The following is a 13061-nucleotide window of genomic DNA, read 5'->3' on the forward strand; positions in this document are numbered from 1 at the left end:
TTTGCAACAAATAATTTAGGTGATGAATTTAGCCTGTATTCCCACTATCACAAATTATGCCAGTTATATTTAGGTGCTGAAATATGCATTTAGGAGCCTAACAGTAGTCAGATTTGAAGATGTTGGTCTTCAGAGTGTATATTCCTTACATATGCACTCATTGGCATAGGAATGTCTATGTAAATAGTAGTGGATAATGGACTTCAAATGCGATCCATTGACATAATGGAAAGGGGTGGGGGAAGCAACAAAAATACCATCAAATGTGGTTGAAAGAATGAAAGGTCTAATAGTTCAGAGTGCGCATAGTTAATTCATCTCTGAGGGCTAGGAGTTCTATGCCATTTTAAATAGCTCACTATTTATTGCAACAAAGAGTCCTGTGGCACCTTATAGACTACCAGATGTATTGGAGGATACGTTTTCGTGGGTGACTACCCACTTCGTCAGACACATGCATCTGACGAAGTGGGTATTCACCCATGAAAACTTATGCTCCAATACATCGGTTAGTCTGTAAGGTGCCACAGGACTCTTAGTCTGGATCTGTAAAAAGCAACAAACACGGCTACCACTCTGATATTGGTCACTATTTATTGACACACTTCCATCAGTCTGGAACAGATTGACTTTTTCCTGTCTTCTCATCAGTCTGGTAAAATGACTAATTTGAATCCTGGAGAATGTGCTTTACCTTCTCCCCTCTTGGTTACACTTGGTCTTGATTTCTGTCTGTTGTAGGTTTTTATGATTTCCAGTCTCAATTCTACCTGATTTATAGCTGGACTGTTTGTAACAGGGTGGTCTGTCCCCTTTAAGGACATGGGAGAAAGCTCACAACATTTACTATTTACGATCTCCTCCAGATTAATCATTGGCCAATTGTCTTTCATCCAGATTCTATGTGTATTGGATATTTGCAAACCACATGATGGCTGCATCCAGGTGAGATGAAAAGAAGACAGAGCTGGGTGTCAGCATATTGATGGCACTATCATTCTTATTACCTCCCAATCTCCCCTAGTGGGTTCCCAGTGAACCAAAAGGGCTAACAGGGTAGTTCAGGGCTGGAAGGAGCAGTTTCCAAACTGTACTCTATGGGATTGCAGTGGAAGGAAGGTATGGAACCTTTCCAAGGGTCAGCACTGGCATAGTCCTCAGTAATCTTAATAGTACCATATGATTAGTGGAATTGCAAGCTACTGAAATGTCAGCAAGAATTGGTGTCAGTCTATCACTCTGCGGGAAATGTCGAAGCCTGCAGTTAATGCTGTTCCCATGCCATAACTAGGTGAAGTCTGACTGGAAATTGAGGCAGACAGATGCTTGTATAGCTGATCTGGCATTGGGAAGGTAGACGCCTGCTGTCTTATCACTAGATTCTGACACCCTTACTCCAGTAGATTAATACTTTATTCCACATGCTGTGCCATTGAAATCAATGGGACAATGCATGGGTAAACTGCTATGCAGTGCAAGTAAGGGTTCTAAGAATGTGGTTCTAAGGGTATATTGACTGAAAAGTAAGATTGGTGGAGGGAGGGGAAGGAGAGACAGGAAGAGCAGACAGCTGATCTTTGAATGCTCCATGTATTTGTCTAATGAGAGTAATAAAGTGGGATGAGCCCGTCAGTTCAGGATTGATGACTGCAGTGATTTCCAGGTATTCTGTTTTCTTTTGTGAGTCAATGGAAGTTGATGGCACATTGAAATTACTTTTTAAAGTGGATGAGTTGGGTGTGCAGTCTCATCAGCCAACTAACGTATCAGGCAAAGACATCACAGGTTTAACTGAAGCCTCAGTCAATTTGTGGTTCTTGCAGTAAATTATTTTGTTTCTTCTAAACCTGCTAATATGTTTGTTTTTAGATTTAGATGAAAGCTACTATTTTTATTTTATTTTATTTTATTTTATTTTATTTTATTTCTGATGATGCCTGAAATGTTAGGTGTGTTTCAGACCAAAATGAAGGCATGTTCCCTGCCCTGAGGATCTTACAATAAAGAGGCAGAGGTTAGGATGAAGGAGTACAATGTATAAATAGAGTGGTCCAAGAAGTGCTTGGCTGTATCTTCAACTAGACACGATTAGTCGACTAAATTTCCTTTGCAGCCCAGCAAAAGTGGATCTTTGAGAGGGACTTAAATGCAGCGATGGTAGGGGCCTAGTTGATGAACTCAAGCCACAGGGAGCAACATAAAGGAATTAATGAAGTGAGAAGTTGACAGATGGATGAGGCAGGTGAAGGAGTGGGCGGGGGGAAGGATGTGGTTATAGAGTATGAATCTATTAAAATGTGAAAGGGCTTGAATGTAATGTTGATATGAAAAACAAGTAATTTCAAATCTATTTACCATTAGGATGTCAAAATCTTAAGGGTTTGTTTTCAACATTCCATCCATAAAAGACCAGTTATTCTTACCTGACTGTAATGTATAGTCAGAGGGAGCTTTAGTCAGAGTCCTTATAGGTGAGCGCATGGAGTATCACATTTCTGGAAGGAGCTCTGCTGAAAGGAGAAGCCAAATGCTCAGAAGATGTTTGTGTTCTGCCTGATCCAGTTCTCACTGAAGTGAATAGCAACTCTCCCCTGTACTATAATGGGAGTTGGATCAGGCGCTATTTTTTATTCCCAGAAGCCATGGCAGGATGGTGGCAATTGGAAGACTGATTCCTTGTCCTTACAGGATGGAGGAGAAAACTATGGGAAGAGAGAGAGAAGGGAAAGTCAAAGGCGTGAGTTGGAGAGGATGGAGATGGTGGCCGTGACCTGGCAAATGGGGAAGGGTCCAAGATGGGTGGATCTGCTTGGTTGGCTTGATGGGGCATAATGGTAGCCAAGAAAAGTCACCATATAAAGCTGGTCCTCCTGATCACATTTTTACAATGTCACTTCAACTGTGATGTTTAGTTCTGCTTCTAGTGGTCTTGAATTTTCTGGATGTTATTTCTGCTAAAATCTGAATGGTTCCTCTAGCTGCTGTAACTGATGTGTGCATATACACCTCTACCCCGATATAACGTGACCCGACATAACGCGAATTTGGATATAACGTGGTAAAGCAGTGCTCCGGGGGGGGCGGGGCTGCGCACTCCAGTGGATCAAAGCAAGTTCAATATAACTCGGTTTCACCTATAATGCGGTAAGATTTTTTGGCTCCAGAGGACAGCGTTATATCGAGGTAGAGGTGTACTTGAAGGAATAGTATTCTCTTCCAGTGGAGCTATTAAGAAGAAGAACAAAGTGACACCAGTTTTGATGTGAGTGTGAATTGGAGATGGCAACAAAGAGATGGGCTGACAGGTGAAAACCCTTCTCTTTGATCTCACTGAGCTTGTCTTTTGTGCTTTTGGGTTTAAAATACCAAAACAGTTAATTTTGATGACATTTCTGTGGTCAAACTGAGAGCACTGACACCTAGCAGTTGCTCATCTGATGTGTAAGCAAGCATCTTTTTGCGGTGCATGTGTGTAACGGTGCAGTCCTGTTAATTAACTGTTGGAGTTTATTTTGGAAACCGTTAATGGCTTTGTCTGCACATTTATTCCCTACACTCAGAAATACTGCAAACTGTTAGTGTGACCTTTTGTACTGAGTTACTATGACATGAAGCTGTTTCAGAGGGAGGTAGCATTTGGTACTCTGCCAAATTCCTCTGGATACCCAGCAGCTTCTGCCAAAGTCTCCAGACCATCTGCTTGGAGATGGGATGATGTTACTTGATGGCTGGAATCAGTAAGATGAGTATTTGGCATACAGAAATATTTGTATTTGCCTATAGCTACAGTGAGTTCTAGTTACAACAAAGTAGGTGAGCTGCTTCGGTCAGTTGTGCCATTTCTAGAATAGAATCATAAAAGTTAGAGATGGACAAGACTTGTTAATTCATCCAGTCATGTCTCTGAAAATGCAGGACTTGTCCCTACAATTCATTTTCTAGACTTTTGCGCAGTCTCGTTTTAAAAGCCACGAGAAATAGGGCTTCCATCATTGCACTTGGAAGATTATTTCACAGCCTAATAGTTTTCACTGGAACTCTCCCCCGCCCAGTACTTTACAGCATAATCTTTTCTTAATTTTTTTCTCATTACTCTTATCTAGTCCTCAGTGGCATTTTTAAGGATGTCTCCCACTGTTGAACTACCTCTGGTGTAGCTCTACCGGTGGTAGCTCTGCTGGGAATGCCAGTGAAGATGGTTTCACTGCCATGTTTTGTGGACTGGCTGAGAAGAAGCAGTGGGAAGATTTAGAGATGGTGTGGGGGAAGTGGAAGAGAAGTCAGAGATGGCTCCCAGGTTAATGGCCTAAGTGACTGGAAAGATGGTGGTATTGTCATCAGTGACAGGACTGGCCAGTTTAGGAGGAATAGTCAGGAATTCAGTTTTGTCCATTTCAGGTTGAAGTTAACAGGGGATGCTGGAGAAACATCTGAGATGTGGTAGGGGGTGGTTGGAGACAGTTCAGGTGGAGATGTGGGATTTGATGGAAAGGTGAGTCATCTGCCATACAGATAGTAGCTGATGCTGTATGACCAAATGAGATAACCCAGAGAGAGTAAAGGGAAAAGAAGGAAGGGATGAGGGTTGGATCCCTCTTGGGAAAGGAAGGAGGAGGATTCCCTGAAAGAGATGCTGAAGGAACAATCAGAGGTAGAAGGGAGAGTAAAGGACAGAAACACTGATGTGGGTTGCCAGTGCAAGTGCCCCCTTCGGCAGTGTTGGGAAGGCAGGTCACAATCCTGCCCTTAGGGATTTATGCCTGTTCTACAGTTGTGTACTCTACAATGGGCCATATGTACTACACAGTAAAAATAAAATACCAAAAAGAATAATGAAGATTTCTTCAAATCATGAAGTTCTGAAATGCAACGTAGTTCACTTGAGTACCATCTTGCTGAGGTTAGCTCAGAGACTGACTAGTCATTACAACACGAGTTTCTCAGTTGGATGATGTTGCATACGAGTTGAAGATACTAATTTACCAGAAAGAGTTAGGGGTGTGGTTCTAAATGAGTGTGGCTGCTCTTTTGTCATGGACACTATGAATTCCATGCTCCTTTGTGTCAACTCTCAACTTTTACTGTAGACTCTATTTTTTAACTATAGTTTCATGATTCATGTCATTTTCACTGACAATTCTATGCCTTTTCTTAACAATAGTCATAACAAAATCACAGCCCTATTTTCATTATGTGTAACCATTAGGAATTGTACATGTAGTTGCTGGAGATTACTGTTCCTGAGTCTCCAGTCATGGAGGCGTCATAACCACACCATTCCTAGTAACATGCTAAGTCAGTTTATAGTGGAACACAGACATTTTGTTATGGGACAGTTTGCCTCCCTCTTTTAGTATGTATGGAACTGGAAAGACATAAGATGCCAAAAGGAGATGGGGCGCAGGGTTCATAAAAAGGGGAAACCACCACGAAGAAGGAGCAGCAATGGAAGACCTCACAGTGTTTTTTGCACTTTTTAGACTCTTTTAAACAAAGCTGCTAAAAATTAAATGTTAAATATTAATTTTCCTATGCAAAACAAACTATGTAAGCTGTCTTTTGTTCTTTACTTTGGCACTGAGCTTCAAATAGAGCATACCATGCTGCCGTCATAAACTAACCCAAAACAATTAGCTCTAATTGACTTTTAGGCTTTCGTAACATTGGATGCTGTGCTTCCAGTAATAAGAAAAGCTTAGTTATATGAAGTGTAATTTACGAGAGGAAAACCAAAATATGAAGACACACTTACTGAAGGTCCTACGTGGTTTTCACTTGGTAAAATATGTAACCTTAAACCAGCCATTAAAAGAGAGGGGGAAATAGTATTTGTGGCTTTCATAATATGTCTTTTTGGATCTTGTATGTTATAATGTATAAAAGTAACTCATATTTCAATGAGGAGCCATTTTAGAATGAATTAAGCTTATTATTGGATGTCTAGCCTAGTTTGTTTGATTTGAACTGCAACTAGAGGGATGAGGGCATACTTGACATTTCTATTGAGGTAGAATGTCTAACGCAATGCCAGTTTGGGATCCATTATAGGAAGCTTGTAAAATCCTCTCAGTATGCTTATGAACAACAATAGCAACTTTTCATAAACTTACCAAGCATGTAACCACATTGGGCACATACACTCCATTTCTTTTTAATAGTTCTTGTTGTAAAAATGCAATTTTAGGTTTTCATAGGTATGAGAAAATGCAAATTCCACATTTACGTTACACAGCAGTGTCCATTTGTATTCTCTATCCTAAAGATTATCTGTCCACATGTGTACAAAAGAGAGAGAGAATCCTATCTTCAGTTGACTCAGAGCCATGTTGGTAGCAGCATGATACTGAGAGGTTTTTTATTTCTGTGCCTGAATACATAATAAAGGAGAATGGAAGAGGAGGCCCATAGTGAGTGATTTGCCCTGTGTGATCTTGGACAAGTCACTTAGACCCTGATCCAGCCCGGTATTTGTACACATGCATACGTCTATCCCTATTCAAAAAAAGAACAGGAGTACTTGTGGCACCTTAGAGACTAACAAATTTATTTGAGCATAAGCTTTTGTGGTATGCAAGCTTCTTCAGATGCATAGAATGGAACATATAGTAAGGAGATATATATACACCTCTACCCCGATATAATGCGACCCGATATAACACGAATTCGGCTATAACGCGGTAAAGCGGTGCTCCGGAGGGGGGGGGGGGGGCGGAGCTGTGCATTCCGGCGGATCAAAGCAAGTTCGATATCATGCCGTTTCCCCTATAACGCGGTAAGATTTTTTGGCTCCTGAGGACAGCGTTATATCGGGATAGAAGTGTACATACAGAACGTGAAAAGTCGGAAGTAGCCATATCAACTCTAAGAGGCTAATTAATTAAGATGAGCAATTATCTGTAGGAGAAAAAAAACTTTGATAATCAGAATCTAGTGATAAGACAGCAGGCATCTACCTTCCTAATGCTAGTGATAATCAAGATGGCCCATTTCAGACAGTTGACAAGAAATGTGAGGCAATGACTTCAATTGGACTTAAGCATGTGCTTAATGATAATGTTAATCTTAAATAAGTGCTTTGTTGAACTGGGGCCTTAACTTCTTCAGGCTTTCATTTCCACATGTGTAAAACATGGATAATGATCCCTGCCCACCTTTCTGGAGTGCTTTGATGTCTAAAGATAAAAACTGTCTCCAGGTATAAAGTATTATTAATTATATGCAGCAAACAAACTGTGTTTCTCCTCCTGGATTTCCCAGTGTCTCCTGTCTTTTATGAATGAGATTCTGCTATCCTTGCCTATGTTGAGTAGCACCTTTTTAGTAGTCCCAATGAAGTCAGTGGGACTAGGCATGGAATAAGGTACAACTCAAAGAGTTTCAGAATATGTCTCCCTGGCCACTCGAATACAGACATAAAAGTCGTGATATTACAACAACAAAACTTCAAAAACAGACTCCAACGAGAGACTGCTGAATTGGAATTAATTTGCAAATTGGACACTATTAAATTAGGCTTGAACAAAGACTGGGAGTGGATGGACCATTACACAAAGTAAAACTATTTCCCCATGCTTATCTCTCTTCCCCTCCCCTCCTCCCTACAGTTCCTCATATTTCCGAGGGCGGCGGGGGGGAGGTGTCAGTAAATGCGGCCCTTGGGCCAATGTACTAGTCCTCATGTGGCCCTCGTGGTCATTTGAGTTTGAGACCCCTGGTCTAGATTTACTTGGTCCTGCCTCAGCCTAGACTAAATGACCTCTTGAGGTCCCTTCTAGCCCTACATTTCTATGATTGTGATCAGGGCCGGCTCCAGCTTTTTTGCCGCCCCAACTGACGGGGGGAAAAACAAACAAACGATTGAGCTCCCGCCGAAGTGCCGCCGATAAAGGAGAGAAGGAGTGAAGGACCCGCTGCCGAAGACTACCGCGGAGCGCTTGATCAGCTGCTGAAGTGCCGCCGAAGACCCGGACGTGCCGCCCCAATACCGGACGGAGTGCCGCCCCTTTCTATTGGCTGCCCCAGGCAGCTGCTTCTTTCGCTGGTGCCTGGAGTCGGCCCTGATTGTGATTCCTCTCTGGGGCAGCCGAGTGGCCTTTACAGTCAGAATTTGCTAGTGGGACAAAACAGCTGCCCTCTGCCACAGGATCTGGCCCATTGCATCTATGGTATCACACCTCTGTATATGTTGAAGAACAAGGAGTTGAAACACACTTTCCCATAGGCCAATGGAAGAAGCTGGTAAGCTGAGAACATTTATACAGTGGCCACAGTGTTGTATTAAAGTCTGAATTTTGAATATGAAATTTAAGCGAACTGGTCTGACTTCAGAACACAAATAGCAAGATTTATCTGAATTTTTGTAGCACACCCACTAAATTAGGGTACTTAAGCACTGTTAATTATTTTCCTGTTGTTTAGCAACTATCACTTTAAGTTTCCTAGCTGATTGGAGAATCCCCAAAGTATTCCTACTTTCTATAGCCACACAATTTTGATGGAAAAAGGACTGAATAATCCCATGCACAATCACTGTAAATTCCTGGTTGCATTTCTTCACTTAAGTCCACACAGTCAAGTCTGTCTGGTATTTTTAAGGTACCTGCTCTCACTCTTATCTCAATGCCAAGAGAGACTGGAAGTAGTTGGGTCTTCGTATAATACCTCATTCTTGGTGCATGCTGCTAGCTGTACTTTTTCTTGGTCCTGAACTTCAGATGGGATGACCAATATTTTACTATTTATTTATTGGTTTGCTGTCTGGAAGGAAACCAGACCATCCGGAATATGCAGCCCAGGTAATTTGGGAATTCAATCTTCCATAAACAGAATTATGTTTAGAGTTGTTACTTCAAGAGTATTCCCGGCTTTGCTTTGCCTTTGCTTTTCTTTATTCCTTTTCCTGGGTTTTCTAAATGACTGAATCCTTCACCTAAGGGCTTCAGAAATTTTAGCTTGTATGTCACTTTTAGTCTCCATTTCAGTACTATCTACTCATTTTCAATTTGCAAGTTTTAGTCTGTGTTCAATTTTCCTCAAGTGCAGGAAGCTTTGCAGAGCCCATCTGGTTCTCTTGAGATATTATTTATTATTTGTAATCCTGTAGTGCTTAGTAGTTCTAGTCATGGACCAGTATCCCATTGTGCTAGGAGCTGTACAAATACAGAACAAAAAAAGGTCTGTGCCCCAAAGAGCTTTCAATCTAACTATAAGGTATTGCAGTTCATCTATAGCCATTCCTTAAGAATGGCTTGTCTGCTTGATTTTGAGTCAAAATTTTCCAAACAACTGAAGATAAATGCTTGGAATGGAGGTGCCAAACTGACCTTCACTATAGCATTGATTCACTGCCAGAGCTCTCTTTAATAAGTGTCCAGTGAGGTTAAGAGTGAAGAAATAGTGTGAAATCATGGTCCTATTGAAGTCAATTGCAAAACTCCTACTGACTTCAACAGAGACAGTATTTCAACAGTACAGAAATGCTACATGGGGGATAGTTTTTAATAAAGAGCAGCAGTGGTGGGTCCTTGCCCTTCAAATGTGTTCAGTTTTAAGTACTTTTTCCAGTATCTTTAGGGCATTTGGGGAGATGGCATAGGATTTCTTTTTATGTCTGGAAAATGCCTCGCCTTTGTGGGCACTATGAGAAATAAAAAATCATCTCTCTTCAGTTGTTGTTTGGGAAAAACCAACACAATGTGAACAGGATCAGACCCACAGTGAAGTCAGTGGCAAAACTCCCTTTGACTTCACTGGGGGGCTGGACTGTGTCCTGTATCATTCTGGGAGACATTTGTCTTTTTTTTTTTTTTTTTTTTTTTTAAGAAAAGAATGACAAGAATGATGAATAGCGTGAGTTTTAAAAATGCTTTGTGGTTCAAATGGGGCCTGCTCAAAAACCCACTAAAGTCAATGGAAAGCACATGTTCAGCTTTTCCTTGGTTTGTCTAAAATTGTGTATACATTTCATTTTTTAGCAATTTTTATACCAGTTCATTAATTAGTGGCCTTGGAATGCTTTTTCAGCCAAAGGCAATACTGGTGCTATAATTTAGCACTATCTCTCATGTATTCTGCTCTTTGTCACTAATATACTGAAAGCACATAGCAACTAGGAAAACTTTTATTCATGTCCCACTAATGTGTCTGTATTTTCTTCCACAACACCCTCCCTGAACTAATTCATACAGCTACTACCCCTCTTGGCCTTCAGACACTGCTGCCATGTCGTCCACAATAAATAGCCAACAAATTATGAAAGCACTTCAGGGCAAGGACTGTCTTCCTGTGGCTTGTACAGAATCAAGCATAATAGAGCCCTGAGCCTGAAGAGGATATCTGGGTGTTACTACTCTACAAAGAAAATAGTATTGGTGATGTATAACTTCACCGGTTCTTTGATCCTTTCAGAAATTCAGATCTGTGCTTTACGGCTAGTAGCAGAGCAAGAGAGAGTTCTGTAACTGATAAAATATGTTGTGGATATGAAATGTAATGGAAGAAAAGGTGAATATTATAAAAACATTTGCCCCAGATGAAAGAGAATGGAGGGCCTGAGTATTAGGTGTTGGAGCACAAAAGCCCTTTATGTGAATGGTTCAAATCCAGGCCAAGGTCAGAAATGACGTTGCGTTTGTTTCTACCTGATGGCCATTTGGTAGCTCATGTGAACTGACTTTGATGACCTCCCTCCAGTTCCCAGTAGGCAAGTGTCTAATACACAAAGTGGGCAGCTGAAAGGCTAAGGACTGACTGAACATGGAGGGTTAGCTACCCTCTTACAAAGAGAGGTGTCTCGGTCTGTGTTTAGAGAGGTTGGTATGGCAATGTGGAGAGGTTTGCTCTGCTGCTGTCCAAGTTGTATCAGATCTCTGGATAACAAGAAAGAAAAAACAACAGTTTCTAGGGCTTTCAAAAAAAGCAGCTTTCACACGCACTAAACTCTTGTGATATTATAAGGAAACCCCTCCAAATCCCCCAGAAACATTCTGAGTAGCATTGAAAAAGCAAAGGGATGATTAATATGCCCTTCATAATGCAAAAGGCCTAAAGAATACAGCCTCCTGAGAAACTGATTGCTTACAATTTTCAAAAGAACTTGCTAGAAGCCACAATGTGTTTTGGAAGGAACAGGGATCATATTTCAGCCTTGGATTTTAGACACACATTGTGACACCCTGTGGCAGACATGCCAGGAACTTCATTCCATAAATCACATTTCTTGAAAAGGAGGCCTCTGTGCTCAGTAGTAGTAGTAGCAGCAGCATTTGTTTGTTCTTTTTCTTGGCTGCCTCACTTGGAAGTGATGTAAAGATTTAACCCTCGTCAGGAGAACCTGCAGAGACATAATGTAGTATGGGAGAGCTCCAACTTTTGCCTTGTTAAATGAATCTTAGTCCATATAAACACCCCCTGGCAAAAAAATAAACGCTGATAGTGCTGCAAAATGGGTGTGCTGTTTTCATTTCGTTTTTTGGCAGCATTTTTAACAAGAATGTTTTTGTGACTCTCAAACCAGACCCATCATCTTGGATGGACGACAGTCGCAATAAAAACGTCACACACATCTTTATTCCAAATGCAGGTTTTGTTAGAAACATCTTACCAGATAAGGAGAAATAATGGACAAGAATATTTATTCCTTTGCTCAGAAATGAGTGAGTTCTAAATCAGGATTCTGTCTTTACCTGCATCTTGTTTAAGTTCTTGGGTTCCTGGGTTTGTTTTTCACTGTACGCCACTTGCCTCAAAAGCGGTGCTTTTCCTTTTCTTTAGCTGTGTTTAAAGAACTCTTTGGAACTAGACACATTCTTTACCTGGCCTTTTCATCCTCAAGTGTCTGAAGTTTAGTATGTTGTTTCCTCACAAGCTGAAAATGTTTCTGCATTCTTTGTGTTTATATTTAAACCATGTGAGCTGTGGCAACCAATGGGATACTCCTGTGTTTAAAGTTACACATGTGCTTAATTAAGTGCTGTGCTGGAATAGGGGATATATGCCCCGTTAACCTAATGTAGAGCACTGCCACATCACTGGTTCTTTTATGAAAGAGAATGATGATCTCAGCATAGGGTGGCATCTAGGATGGCAGTTATACTATAGTGTCTGCAGAGGAAAGGGCTTTCAGTCAGCCACTGAGAATTTAAAAAGCTCTTTGCTGTCATAAAGGCATATCAGCAGTATCGGTGTTTAAAGAACAAATCGTGTCAAACCAATCTGATAGCTTTCTTTGATAGGATAACGAGTCTAGTGGATAAGGGAGAAGCTGTGGATGTGGTATACCTAGACTTTAGTAAGGCATTTGTTATGGTCTCGCATGATATTCTTATCGATAAACTAGGCAAATACAATTTAGATGGGCCTACTATGAGGTGGGTGCATAACTGGCTGGATAACCATACTCAGAGAGTTGTTATTAATGGTTCCCAATCCTGCTGGAAAGGCATAACAAGTGGGGTTTCGCAGGGGTCTGTTTTGGGACCGGCTCTGTTCAATATCTTCATTAACGTCTTAGATATTGGCATAGAAAGTACGCTTATTAAGTTTGCAGATGATACCAAACTGGAAGGATTGCAACTGCTTTGGAGGACAGAGTCATAATTCAAAATGATCTGGACAAATTGGAGAAATGGTCTGAGGTAAACAGGATGAAGTTTAACAAAGACAAGTGCAAAGTGCTCCACTTAGGAAGGAAAAATCAGTTTCTCACATACAGAATGGGAAGAGACTGTCTAGGAAGGAGTACGGCAGAAAGGGATCTAGGGGTTATAGTGGACCACAAGCTAAATATGAGTCAACAGTGTGATGCTGTTACAAAAAAAGCAAACATGATTCAGTGGTTTGAGCATTGGCCTGCTAAACCCAGGGTTGTGAGTTCAATCCTTGAGGGGGCCACTTGGGGATCTGGGGCAAAATCAGTACTTGGTCCTGCTAGTGAAGGCTGGACTCGATGACCTTTCAAGGTCCCTTCCAGTTCTAGGAGTTGGGATATCTCCATTAATTTCTTTATTTAATTTCTTTCCTTTCTTTATGTATTAACAGGTGTGTTGTGAGCAAGACACAAG

The sequence above is a fragment of the Chrysemys picta genome, chromosome 7, assembly GCF_011386835.1.
Source record: "Chrysemys picta bellii isolate R12L10 chromosome 7, ASM1138683v2, whole genome shotgun sequence".
Classification (NCBI taxonomy): Eukaryota; Metazoa; Chordata; order Testudines; family Emydidae; genus Chrysemys; species Chrysemys picta.